The sequence below is a fragment of the Macrobrachium nipponense genome, chromosome 16 (assembly GCF_015104395.2).
Source record: "Macrobrachium nipponense isolate FS-2020 chromosome 16, ASM1510439v2, whole genome shotgun sequence".
Taxonomy (NCBI): Eukaryota; Metazoa; Arthropoda; class Malacostraca; order Decapoda; family Palaemonidae; genus Macrobrachium; species Macrobrachium nipponense.
The window spans coordinates 20,060,487-20,075,486 of NC_087209.1; the positions used below are offsets into that span (position 1 = coordinate 20,060,487).

Below are 15,000 nucleotides of genomic sequence, written 5' to 3' on the forward strand. Positions count from 1 at the left end.
TAATTAAACTTTGTTTTGTTTTCAAGTAACAGTAATTTTCCCTGATATCGTGAATTTCACTTATAAATTTTGAGTTTAATAATAGATTTTTGTATTTAAAATTTTTATAAGTGTTTATTTTCACACCAGCATATAATTATATTGATGTTAGGTAGAAAAACTAAGAGTGGTTGTTGATGGAGTGATGCCCTTTGATTAATTTAATTACTTACAAGATTGCCTCACACCGTTTTGATGAACTTAGTCTGATTTTCTGCAATACTGGTAAGTTGTTAAGGGATCACTGTTGCCTTTAGAGTATTCAGTCGTTTAGTACCTGTGATGAGGGTTCAGGTGTCTGGCTTTTATGAGGTAACAATTAATAAATGGTAAGTGTAGTAACCAGATATTGACACTTCGTCACAATATATATATATTTATATATATATATATATATATATATATATATATATATCTATAAATAAGTTATATACACATATATATATATATATATATATATATATATATATATATATGTTCATACATACATACATATATATATATATATATATATATATATATATATATATATATATATATATATATATATATACATATATATATATATATATATATATATATATATATATATTATATATATGGTAAAATAAAAAGGCCCATAATAATACCATGCGGACGTTGCAATCATATATTTCGGATACTTATTTTGTAACAGGGTTCACGGGGACGTGAAAATCTGTGAATGTATTGAGAGAGAGAGAGAGAGAGAGAGAGAAGAGAGAGAGAGAGAGAGAGAGAGAGAGAGAGAGAAATGCTGGTATCTACTTCAGAATGTTTAAAAAAGATTATACAAATAAAAAAAAATCATATATACACAGGATAATCCTACTCATAAGTGAATCTGAAAAAAAATTAATTTAAATGAATGGAATTTGACTGGATACAAATCTCAAACATTTTTTTTAAACTGGAATGAATGGAATTTGATTGAATTCAAATCTCAAGATTGACATGAGGGCTACAGCTTCACTTAAGGTTATGTAAAGCCATTTATCGGTAGAAGAAAAGTGTGTAGTTACAGCGGTATACGCTCATCCTAAATGTTTAAGACACCTGACTCTTTACCTTCATTGATTTCAAGCGGATAACAGTCCATCTTATTCAAAACTCATCTCTGTTATTCAAACTATATTTTTGTGTTTCCACAAACCTTCATTTTAGTTTGTTCATTGCTTTCTTTAACTGATTACTTTGGCATTACGAACTTGGCCGCATAATTATATATAATTACAAAAATGTACATATATCAATTATATAGTATGTAAGTATGTGTATATATATATATATATATATATATATATATATATATATATATATATATATATATATATATATATTTATATGAATATACACACATTTATGCGAGCAGACACAAACACAAATATAAATATATATATATATATATATATATATATATATATATATATAATATATATATATATATATATATATATATATATATATATATATATTATATATATATATATATATATATATATATATATATATATATATATATATATATATATGTGCGCGCGCATAAAAAATCCATTTACTGATTTACTGCATGCAACAAAGCAAAATCAGTTTGAAATATTTTGCAACAGCAAGCAATTTCACCCTAGTATAATTTACATACATATACATTTGAGAGCCCACTGTATGCCACCACTGAGAGAAAGCTCTCCTCCTCCCCTCCACTGACATAAAAAAAAATACCATACCTTCCCTTCCCTTCTCTCGCGATTTATTGTCCCCTCTCTCTCTCTCTCTCTCTCTCTCCTCTCTCTCTCTCTCTCTCTCTCTCTCTCTCTCTCAACCGTTCTCCACTCTTACCTCTTCCTTCGTAAATTCAACTGCAAATTGCTACACCGTCATTTCCAGGCAAATTCCGTTTTTCCCCTCAATTTCCAATTTATTTCCCTTCGCAGGCTTCCAGTCCATTAGGTGGACAACTCCCTCTCTCCTTTACGCTTGATATTGTCATTACAATAATTCTGCTGCCCTTAGCGCCACCGCTACTTTTCCATGGCCGGTAATTGCATTCCGCTACTGCCTTTAGCATTATTATTATTATTATTATTATTATTATTATTATTTTTAAAAATCCTCATAGTAGCACGAGTCTTAAAATGGAGAAACAAAAAATCCACAGTTATGTAGATGTACATATATTTAAATTTAAAACTTTAAAGATAGCTTTCGCGAATACAAATCCACAGTTATGTAAATGTACATATACTTAAATCTAAAACTTTAAGGATAGCTTTCGGGGTTGATAAGGGGAACCGAACAGATTCCCTACAGCTATCCATTAAAGTTTTAAATTTAAATATATATACATTTACATAACTGTGGATTTGTTTTTCCATTATTATTAATTATTATTGTTATTATTATTATTTTCGCTCACTCGGGGAGTAAGTCTGCAAACTACTTTGTTGTTCTTGTCCTTGTTGTGAGGGGGGGCGTGGGGGGGGGGGGGGGTGGGGGGGGGGGGGGGGGAGGCTAGTAAAGACCCATTTTCAAACACCTAAAAAGGTCTGAAAAGGAATTTTGTGTTGAGTTAAAGATACAGGAATTTTAGGAAAGGATACTGATTTATTTATTTATCAGAATGAAAAGGTAAAAAAAAAAAAAATAACTAATGTACATGTTAAACAGTTATGAAGTATTATTATTATTATTATTATTTTTTTTGCTCTATCACAGTCCTCCAATTCGACTGGGTGGTATTTATAGTGTGGGGTTCCGGGTTGCATCCCGCCTCCTTAGGAGTCCATCACTTTTCTTACTATGTGCGCCGTTTCTAGGATCACACTCTTCTGCATGAGTCCTGGAGCTACTTCAGCGTCTAGTTTTTCTAGATTCCTTTTCAGGGATCTTGGGATCGTGCCTAGTGCTCCTATGATTATGGGTACAATTTCCACTGGCATATCCCATATCCTTCTTATTTCTATCTTCAGATCTTATCTTATCCATTTTTTCCCTCTCTTTCTCTTCAACTCTGGTGTCCCATGGTATTGCGACATCAATGAGTGATACTTTCTTCTTGACTTTGTCAATCAACGTCACGTACTGGTCTATTTGCACGTATCGCCCTATTTCCGTTCTGATACCATAGTCCCAGAGGATCTTTATCTGATCGTTTTCTATCACTCCCTCAGGTTGGTGCTCGTACCACTTATTATTGCAAGGTAGCTGATGTTTCTTGCACAGGCTCCAATGGAGGGCTTTTGCCACTGAATCATGCCTCTTTTTGTACTGGTTCTGTGCAAGTGCCGGGCATTCGCTTGCTATGTGGTTTATGGTTTCATTTTTCGTATTGCACTTCCTACATATGGGAGAGATGTTATTTCCGTCTATCGTTCTTTGAACATATCTGTTCTTAGGGCCTGATCTTGTGCCGCTGTTATCATTCCTTCAGTTTTCCGTTCTTTAGCTCTCCCCTCTGTAGCCATTACCATGTGTCATCGCTGGCTAGTTCTTTAGTCTGTCTCATGTATTGTCCGTGCATTGGTTTGTTGTGCCAGTCCTCTGTTCTGTCTGTCATTCTCCTGTCTCTGTATATTTCTGGGTCTTCGGTCTACTTTATTAGTCCTTCTTCCCATGCACTCTTGAGCCACTCGTCTTCACTGGTTTTCAGATATTGCCCCAGTGCTCTGTTCTCGATGTTAACGCAGTCCTCTATACTTAGTAGTCCTCTCCCTCCTTCCTTTCGTGTTATGTATAGCCTGTCCGTATTTGCTCTTGGGTGTAGTGCTTTGTGTATTGTCATATGTTTCCTAGTTTTCTGATCTATGCTGCGGAGTTCTTGTTATTATTATTATCATTATCATTATTATTATTATTATATTATTATTATTATTTTTGTTTTTTTTTTTTGCTCTATCACAGTCCTCCAATTCGACTGGGTGGTATTTATAGTGTGGGGTTCCGGGTTGCATCCTGCCTCCTTAGGATCCATCACTTTTCTTACTATGTGCGCCGTTTCTAGGGAGAGGATCACACTCTCTGCATGAGTCCTGGAGCTACTTCAGCGTCTAGTTTTTCTAGATTCCTTTTCAGGGATCTTGAGATCGTGCCTAGTGCTCCTATGATTATGGGTACGATTTCCACTGGCATATCCCATATTCTTCTTATTTCTATTTTCAGATCTTGATACTTATCCATTTTTTCCCTCATTTCGTCTTCAACTCTGGTGTCCCATGGTATTGCGACATCAATGAGTGATACTTTCTTCTTGATTTTGTCAATCAACTATTATTATTATTATTGATTATTATTATTATTATTATTATTATATTATTATTATATTATTATTATTATTATTATTATTATTATTATTATTATTATTATTATATATTGACCCAAAATTTGACTACCCCCACTGAAATTTTTTTACCAATAAAATCCAATCGTTTGACCTAATTGAGATATGTCAACCTTCGGTGCGTTGCTCACCAGTTTTAAGCAACAATGAGAAAGCAATAATTAGAAAAATGAGAAGAAGAAACCTGTATAAAATTAATGCAGCTGAGGCAGCAAATCACTTTTAATAAAACATATATTATTATTATTATTATTATTTTTCGCTCACTCGGGGAGTAAGCCTACGAACCACTTTGTTGTTGTTGTTTTCTTGCTGTTGTTGTTCTTGATGGGGGGTGGGGTGGTAGGAAATCCCCATGAAAAAGCCTAAAAAGATCTGAAAAAGGTATTTAGCGTTGAGTTAAAGATACAGGAATTTTAGGACGATATTGATTGATTTATTTATCAGAATGAAAATGTTAAAAATAACTAATGTGCATGTTAAACAGTATAGAACAATTACTTCGGATAAAATATGGCGTATTTAATTTAATTTTCGTTTGTGAAACAACGTGCTATTTGACTGTAAACTTTAGCAAGCACCACGAGTAAGCTGGAGGTTGGATTACGCCTATTATTATTATTATCACAAAAACAACAACAGCAGGAACTGTTTTGATGATGATGATGATGATTACTATATTTATATATTTATATATCATCATAACAGAATAATTATATTATTACAATAAAAGCATACTAGTATAATAATAAAATATTAATAATATTCCAACACGAAGAATTCATTACAGGATTACAACAATTTCATTATCAAAAAAAGGACAACAAAAACAGGACATGTTTTGATGATGATGATGATCATTACTAATATGATAATAGTATAGAAAAATATTATCAATAATATTCCAACCGCCATGATTACTAGTATAGTAATATAATAATAATAATATTCCGACACGAGGAGTTTCCAAGATTATTATAAACAATCATTTAGCTGCCACTCTTATGCAACTATAATAATAATAATAAATAATAATAAAATAATAATAATAACTAATAATTTTTTTTTTTTTTTTTGTAATAACAAATTTTTTTTTTTTTTTTTTTTTTTGCTCTATCACAGTCCTCCAATTCGACTGGGTGGTGGTTATATAGTGTGGGGTTCCGGGTTGCATCCTGCCTCCTTAGGAGTCCATCACTTTTCTTACTATGTGTGCCGTTTCTAGGATCACACTCTTCTGCATGAGTCTGGAGTATTATTATTATTATCATATTTATTATTATTATTATTATTATTATTATTATTATTAGTATTATTAGTGTTGGTTGTAACAGTCCCTAGTTTTCTTTAATCTCCTGTATGTAAATATTCCGTACAGTATCGTATCCACCTTGTCTTACTCTGTGAATATCTTCGAACTATAATAAAATATGAATTATAATTATATAATATAATAATAATAATAATCATTATTATTTGAATACAATTAGCGATCAAAAGCTTGCTATTTGATTCCCTCTTTTCTTTGTACAGAATTAGCAACTTCATAAGGAAAGGAATAATGATGTAATTAGGAGGAAAAATTTACAATCACGCTTTTCTTTTCAAGATTAAATAGTGAAAATAACCACAACGACAGTAATCACCCGGAACCTTTCTATAATACATTTCAGGTGTTCTGGAAAATTACTTACAACTAATAATAATGATTATTTTCATTATTGCCGTTATCATTATTATCATAGCAAGACTTAACTAATTCATACATCTGGTTCCAAAACAATTATGGTGTTTATAAAATACTATCGTGATAATAGTTGCTGTTATTGCTAAAAATAATAAAAATAATAATAGTCTGCTATTATTGCTAAAAATATTAATAATAGTAGCTATTATTTCAAACTAATATAAAATAATTACCAAGACTATTGGGGCTATGAATTAGACTGATAAATGCTATTATTGGAGATGGAAAAATACCATGGTAGGAGAGAGAGAGAGAGAGAGAGAGAGAGAGAGAGAGAGAGAGAGACTTCCGCGCAGCACACGTTAAGGACACGAATCCATACCGTAGTGTTAGTCCCATTCAGGAGAGGGCACCACACAGACTCGCTAATGACCCGGACCTACCCTTCTGTTTACCTTTCGGTGGTTGCGACTCCCCGGTGTAAACCAATAGCCCCCACACCCCCCTCCCCATCCCTGCGGTCTACACGGGATCTCCTCCTCCTCCTCCTCCCGAATTCTAGCTGCGGTCAACTCAATATCACTCAAAGGGAAGAACTAAGGAAGTTGGTAATGTCTGTGAAATGCTTGACATACTACTATCACTACTACTACTACTACTACTACTACTACTACTGACTACTACTAATAATAATAATAAAATGAGATTTATTTTATTTCAGCTCATGGACCACGTATCCAGTATACAAATGCAAAGTACCGCTAATATAGAGTACACTATTTTTTTATGATGTATACATAATTACACAAATATAGATATACATACCAAATCGTCTTTATCGAAAAACTCACAACAAACCGTCTTTTAAAAAAAACCCATAGCAAAACGACTTTATTCAGAAAAAAAAATCCGTCTTCCTAAAGAAAGAACCCATACCAAACCTTATCTATTAAAAAAAATAACATACCAAACAATCTTTGTTAAGAAAAAAAATCCCATACCAAAGTGTTTTTGTTAAGAAAGAAGCCATACCAAATCCACTATATTTAGAAAAACACATACCAAACCGTCTTTATTAAAAATAAAAATCTATACCAAAGTCTTTATCAAGAAAAAAAACTTACCAAAAGTCTATATTAAGAAAATCCCATACCAAAGTCTTTAAGGGAAAAAAACTCATATCAAAAGTCTTTATTTAGAAAAAAAACAAACAAACCTATACTAAATCTTTATAAAAAAAACTATAACAAATGTCTTTATTAAGAAAAAACCCGTACTAAAGTTTTTATAAAGCAAAAACATAACAAAAGTCTATATAAAAAAAACTTATACCAAAAGTCTCTATTGAAAAAACACACACACCAAACCGTCTTTATTAAAGAAAAAAAAAACTGCAAATTCATCTTAGTCATCACGAGCAACAAAACAACGACCGAGGGAATATGACCCACCTCCCCGGGACGGGGAAGAGGGGGGTTGGGGGAGAGAGAGAACCATAAGCCCCATTATTAAATGAACTGTAATAAAAAGGTCGCGTGTCAGAGGTCACCTTTAACAACACGGTTAAAGGGTAATGACATCCGAGGTTGTGGTCAAAACCTCCTCCTCCTACTACTACTACTAGGAGGCCGCCGAATTGGCTACTGAAGGGTTGCGTGAAGGGTCGAGGTGAGCCTTGGAGGAATAATAATAATATTATTCCTCCAAGAGGTGAGCGTTATTTCTTGCACCCAAAAGGAAAAAGCGATTAGAAATCCAGTTTGTCTCTTCGTGTGTTAAATAATAATAATTATAACAAAATAATAATAATAGCATTATTATATACACATAAACAGACACAAATGAGTAATAATAATAGTATTCATAATAATAATGATAATAATAGTATCTAGTGATACACACACATTAGACCCAAATGAGTAATAATAATAATAATAACAATAGCATCTAGTGATATATACACATATATAGACACAAATGCGTAATAATAATAATAGCATCTAGTGTTATATACACATATATAGACACAAATACGTAATAATAATAATAATAATAATAATAATAATAATAATAATAATAATAATAATAATAATAATATAATAATAATAATCTCTTTCAGCTCAGGTCCATATACATGGGATATACCAAGCAGAGACAATACAATACACTTATTTTAGATATACGAGATGAAAGGAAAAAAAATATAAATAAAAAAAATTAGCTATAAGGTTCACAAGTAATCACACGTATGGTACCTACACAAACAGTAGAGAAAAACGAATCAAAACTTTTTGTTTAATAATTTAATAATAATAATAATAATAATAATAATAATAATAATAATAATAATAATAATAATAATACTATAAAAGGAGTATACAAACTTATTTGTTTAAAATTTTATTTATAATAATAGTCGAAGCCTTTTTAAGTAAAGCGCTCTATTGCGACGCCAAATCATTTTACTCATAAAAGTCAGTCAACGGTTTTAGCACAAAAAGTACAAACAGCTCTCAATATTTTTCCATAGGTAACTTTTTGTTTGTGGATATTTGCGGATATTCGTGGATATTACTCTGAAAAGTATACACGAAAATTCTAGAAATAAATCGAAATCCAGCCTTAGTTGCGACTTCCGGATTGATTTCCTTCTCTTTTATTTTTGCAAACTTGATTTGCAAACTAGAAATAATTTTCTGTTACGCTTTTACAAGTTTAGCTTTTCTGAATTTTCCAGTTAATTTGCGTAATGTGTGCGTAAGCTTGGAAGTGTGTATATATGAGTTTCACATTTTCATTTTGCATAACGCTACGTTTTTTAATTCAGTCCAGCTCCTATTTCCATTGTCTAAATGTGCTTGGATTTGTTATTATTATTATTATTATTATTATTATTATTATTATTATATATTATTATTAAGCTCTGACTTTCCCTTCCTTCTTTCTCTGGGGTCATTTCCACACGCAATCCTTACAGGCGAACATATCGTTTCGAGTTAGATATCGGAGTAAACCTGCCCAACTTCAAGAATTAAACCCAACATGGTAGAATTAATTTTCTACCGCGCTGGATCAGAGGAAGCGTTCATTTCCTACTTTCGAACGCAAAGCCGTGGACGAGTCTGGACGTTTAATAACATTAAACGGTTTTTCTTTCTTTCTTAGTGGCTTTTGTACGCGTCCCTCAAGGGCAAAAAGCCAATTCCTTGCTTCTGTAATTTCCTCGATGATTTGAGTCGGCGTTTCATTATGCTTTACTGTTGTTTTTCCTTTTCTCTCTCTTTTTTTTTATAAGGATTTCAAAGCTGGGCATCAAAAGAGTGAACAATGTAAAAAAAAATGTGACGCACCGGTTCGTAAGTACTTGCGTTAATCAAGAGTGTTTTTGTATATAGTTTTTTACACAAACGTATACGGGTATCAGCACATTTATCGTCTGAATCTTTTCTGGTGTTTTCTCTCTAGCTATAGTTAAATCGCGTTAATATTATAAGTACTGACCGGAGGATCCATCTAGTTATGCAGAGAGAGAGAGAGAGAGAGAGAGAGAGAGAGAGAGAGAGAGAGAGAGAGAGAGAGAGAGAGTACAGTAAACTAGACGCGCACACCACACACAGATATTATATATTATATATATATAATATAATATATATATAATATATATATATATATATATATATATATATATATATATATAATATATAGATATACGAGTATAATATATATTTATCAGCTCTCTCACCACTGGCCCTATAAAAGTATGCTAAGTGAAGCTTACCTCAAGTAACATAGTTATCAACTTGAAATCATCATCAATTAAAGTGTTGCTGATCATTAGAAATGAAAAGTCTCCTCTCTCTCTCTCTGCTCTCTCTCTCTCTCTCTCTCTCTCTCTCTCTCTCTCTCTCTCTGGCCCTTCTGTGTGAGATATATGCACTGTCTCTTCAATTGTGACAGCGGTCAGCTGGGCACGAGGGCAGGCGACCACAAACGTTTATTGGTTTTGGCCGAAGGGACACGTGCACTTGGGTATAGCGCCCACAACGGCACGAGACACTCGCACATACATACATACATACACAAACACACGCACACACCCATAGTAAATATATATATATATATATATATATATATATCTATATATATATATATATATATATATAATATATATATATATATATATATATATATATATATATCTATATATATAGATATATATATATATATATATATATATATATTATATATATATAGATATATATATATATATATATACTATATATATATATATATCTATATATATATATATATTATATAGTATATTATTATATATATACTATATATATATATATTATATATATTCATATATATAGTATATTATGATATATATTATATAATATATATGTAGATATTATATTAATTATTATTATTAATAATATAATTTATTTCGCGTGTGTAAATTCCAAAAACACTTTATTGATAATGGCAGCATAGTATTTTTAATTTCATTATATTAATATCAACCAACAGGTTATGCTTGTTTTCGTCATCCCTCGTTCACTGAGTTCATTTATTTAAGGATAATTTTTCAAATTATGACGTCCCCCCAACAAATAAACTTTCCAAATTGAAATTTTCTGAAATATCACACTTTCTGTGATTTTACACTTCCTTCAGACTTCAAGTACAGTAACATACATCATATATGTACAGTATTTGTATGTATACCTTGCTTCCTGCTATAAACTGAAAGTTATTATTATTATTACATTATCCATAGCTTCAAGGTCTTCATTCCATGTCATTTTTTCTATGCTCTTCTTTGCCTTCGTAAAGAACACCACCAGATCTTATGTCTACAATGTTAGACATGAAATGAGTTCACTCGGCATTCGTCCAACTTTGGCAAATTCCGCTAGAATTTCCATAGGTTCAAGGTCTTCATTCCATGTCATTTTTGCATGCTTTTCTTTGCCTTCGTAAAGGAGGAGAAGAAGAAGAAGAAGAAGAATTCATAACCCTCTCGAAGTGAGTCCAAAACAGCGAGATCCAGACAGACATAAAACCGGGAGAGGACGCCAGAGGGCATCAGACGGGCGGAATTGACGCCAGATAAAATCTTTGTTTTAACTGCAGAGGGGTTTGACCGAAGACCGCATACTTTCAAGGGAACGGATGTGGGGTTGACCGTTTCGGTGGTCCCTCCTGTCGGAGGCACCGTGGCGCCGCCGAAGGGCGTCTGCGCTGATGGTGCTACCGACGGGAAAGACTGGTTTTAGTTGAGATTGCTTTGTGTTAAGGGGCTTAACTTTTGCCATTGACAGTGGAATAATAATAATAATAATAATAATAATAATAATAATAATAATAATAATAATAATAAAATAATAATAACCTATATTTCAGCTCATGGGTATATGCAAATATTAATTGTATATGTAAAAGAGGAAGCATAGTATACACTTTAAAAAAAATATATTTAACAGTTTCATTAATGACAACAACAAGAACTACGGTGAAACAACAACAGCAATAAAAATAAGAATTAGATATAATGTACAATCGCAGTGATGGATGAAACTACGGTTATCCATTAAATATAAAATGCGGATACATTAAAAGATATTTCTAGCGTGTAACAACGCTACAAAAGAGGAAACTCCAATGAGCTCCGCTTTTAGCTCTGCCGTCGCCCAGCCCGGGGGCCAGTCACTTTCAGTACTGGATTCAATGAAAGTGTACACAAATGAAGGCAATTTGTTCCGTGCTCGTGAAAAAAGCAAAGTTCTTACGTGTAGAACTATACTATATATATATATATATATATATATATATATATATATATATATATAATATATATATATATATATATATATCATATATATATATATATGAAAATATATCAATTCCGAGGTAAAGCGAATTAGATATTAAAGGACATTTGTAGCTCGAATGATTTATATGAATCACGGTGATGTGATAATTATTCATATATATTTATATATGTGTGTGTGTGTGTGTGCATATGCGTGTACAGCTGCACAGCACGGTAATGCAGTCCCTCCATGACATGTGTCAGTCTGTACAAGCAAAGAAAAACCATTTTTTAGACAGCCAAGCATTCACCATTTACACACACACACACACACACACACAACACATACACAGAATTATTCTCTCTCTCTCTCTCTCTCTCTCTCTCTCTCTCTCTCTCTCTCTCTCTCTCTCTCAACGCTGTCTTTGATGATCTCGAATCTGTCAGGCCTTTCAATCTGACTCCCATATGGCGCCAGTGCTTTGATCTGAGGACCCCTGTGGAGAACGACACCCTTCTCCTCCCTTCAGAGAGAGAGAGAGAGAGAGAGAGAGAGAGAGGACCTACTGGAATGGGAATGGGAATGGGAAAGTAAGGGAACGACGATGAAAACAAGGGAACAGAAGAAGGGAATCCAAAATGGGTTGCGGAATTTTTTCTTACAAATATTCCAACCTATAAATATATTCAGTTACTGCAATTACCACTGATATAACGTCTATTGCTACTACTGCATCATTTCATTGTTGATAATGCAGTATGAGTGTATTACATTTTAGTTTGTATGGAACCGTTTACTATTATATCTTTTTATCTCTTGCACATAAATTTTGCAAATGTTATCTATATTCTCTGCCTCTGTATATGGCCATGAAGTGAAATAAATTATTATTATTATTATTATTATTATTATTATTGATTAATTATTATTATTATTATTATATTATTATTATCTTATTACCACGTTCAGGAAACAAGTTATTATCTGACGATTAGAGCATCTTGAGAAATTCCTAAGTAAAAATCTTATCGTATGTGTCATAATCGAACCAGATTCGACAGAAGAGGGCAACAAACTTGCTTCTTCGAAGGTTGAAATGTTAAAAACTTGCACGAGAGAAAGAAAGATGTTCAGAAAAGCTAAAAATTTGATTTTAATCGCTCACATGATTTTCGTAGCGGTGTCAAACATCCTTCAACGAAAAAGAACGGTTTTAAAAATCGGACTTTGATATAATAATATAATAATAATAATAATAATAATAATAATAATAATAATAATAATAATAATAATAATAATAATAATAATAATAATAATAATAATAAATAAAATAATAATAAAATTACCTTGCGAGACGGAGATATTAAAATTAAGACCAAATCAAGGTTAAAAAAAAAAAAAAAAAAAAAAAAAAAAAAAAAAAACAAGCACTACAACCAGGAAACGGTTCGAACCGAGAGCGAAAGACGTGTGAGAACAGACTGGAAAAACTACTGTAGAGAAGAGAGTAGACTGTCTACCGAAGAGTTCAATTTTCTACTGGATTTTCTACTCACTTCCATCTCTGCCTCTTGCATCAGCAGCTTTTCCTCAAACAAGCCAAAGGGACCTTTAGCAAGACGGCTCTGAGTCACATGGAAAACAAACAACAGAGAAACACAGATTAACTTTCCGAGGAATTCAGGCAGGAGGAGGAGGAGGAGGAGGAGGAAAGGGAGGAGGAGGAGGAGGACGAAAGGGAGGAAGAGGAGGAGGTGGAGGAGGAAGACGAAAGGGAGGAGGAGGTGGAGGAGGAAACGAAAGGGGAGGAGAGGTGGAGGAGGAGGAGGGAAGACGAAAGGGAGGAGGAGGTGGGAGGAGGAGGAGGAGGGAGACGAAAAGGGAGGAGGAGGAGGAGAGGAGACGAAAGTGAGGAGAGGAGGAGGAGGAGGATGGAGGAGGAGGAGGAGGAGGAGAGGAGAAAGAGGAGAGGAGGAGGAGGAGGAGGAGGAGGAAGACGAAAGGGAGGAGGAGGAGGAGGGAGGAGGAACAACTGAAAATAATTGTAAAAATTCGTTAAAGAATGCGGTTAGCTTTTTAAGGACTGAAGACGGATTATATAGTATATATAAAAAAGTGATAAAACAATTTTGAATCAAGAAGTCGTCCAAGAGAGCATAGCATAAAAATTTTAAAAAATAATTATAAATAATCATTAAAAATACGGTTACCTTTTCAAGGACCGAAGACGGATATAAATAAAAAGGTGAGAAAACTCAGGAAGTCGTCTAAGAGATGAGAGTAAATAAAAAAAATAGGTAAGAAATAAGTAAATAAATGAACAATTGAATAATTACGAAAATAAATAAATAAACTAACTGATTTGATTAATAAATCAGGAAGTAAAGAGGTGACGCTCAATTGGAAGAGTAAATGAATATATAAATAAATAAACGTAGAAAAATGCATAACAATCAAATGAATAAATATGTCAATGAAGAAACGAAGTAATATTTGTATAAATCAGCAAAAAAAAACTAACATGGAAAATAATAAAAGAACACAATGCAAAGTGTCGCACGAATTTCAGGTCAGAGCATAATTCTCAAAAAAAAGAAAAAAAAATAACATCTGATTTATAATAGAAAGGTAATGATAGACCAAACTTAGTAATACGTAAAAAGAGTAGAAATGAAAACAAGATAATACTGTGTCTAAGAAAAACTTTAAAATAATAAAACAAAACCATGAAAGTGATTAAAGGGACAATGCTAAACGCAAGATGTAAATACAAATAAATAAAGACAAACAAAAAATATATATAGTAAAATATCCCATAAATACGTCACGATAAATAAATCAATGAATATAAACGTAAATACAAAACTCAATCTAAAACGTAAAGAAATGAACACTAAAAGAAAAATAGCACACGCAAATAACAAGATAAAAAAAAGCGAAGGACACACGTTAAAAAAAAAAAACAAAACAGAAAAACGTGAAAAAATGTAAAAATAAACGTTCGGAAGGGGGTTGTGGCGAGATTTCCAAAGACTTTAAATACATTTCCATATTAAAAAAAAACCAGAGGTTGCGTATGCGGCCGCCTTCTCTCTCTCTCTCTC

At 32.4% G+C, this 15,000-nt stretch overlaps 1 pseudogene; it reads right to left on the minus strand.

The window, feature by feature from the left end:
• The window catches only part of LOC135195283 (uncharacterized), a 94,843-nt pseudogene that overhangs the window by 51,221 nt on the left and 28,622 nt on the right, over nucleotides 1–15,000 (minus strand).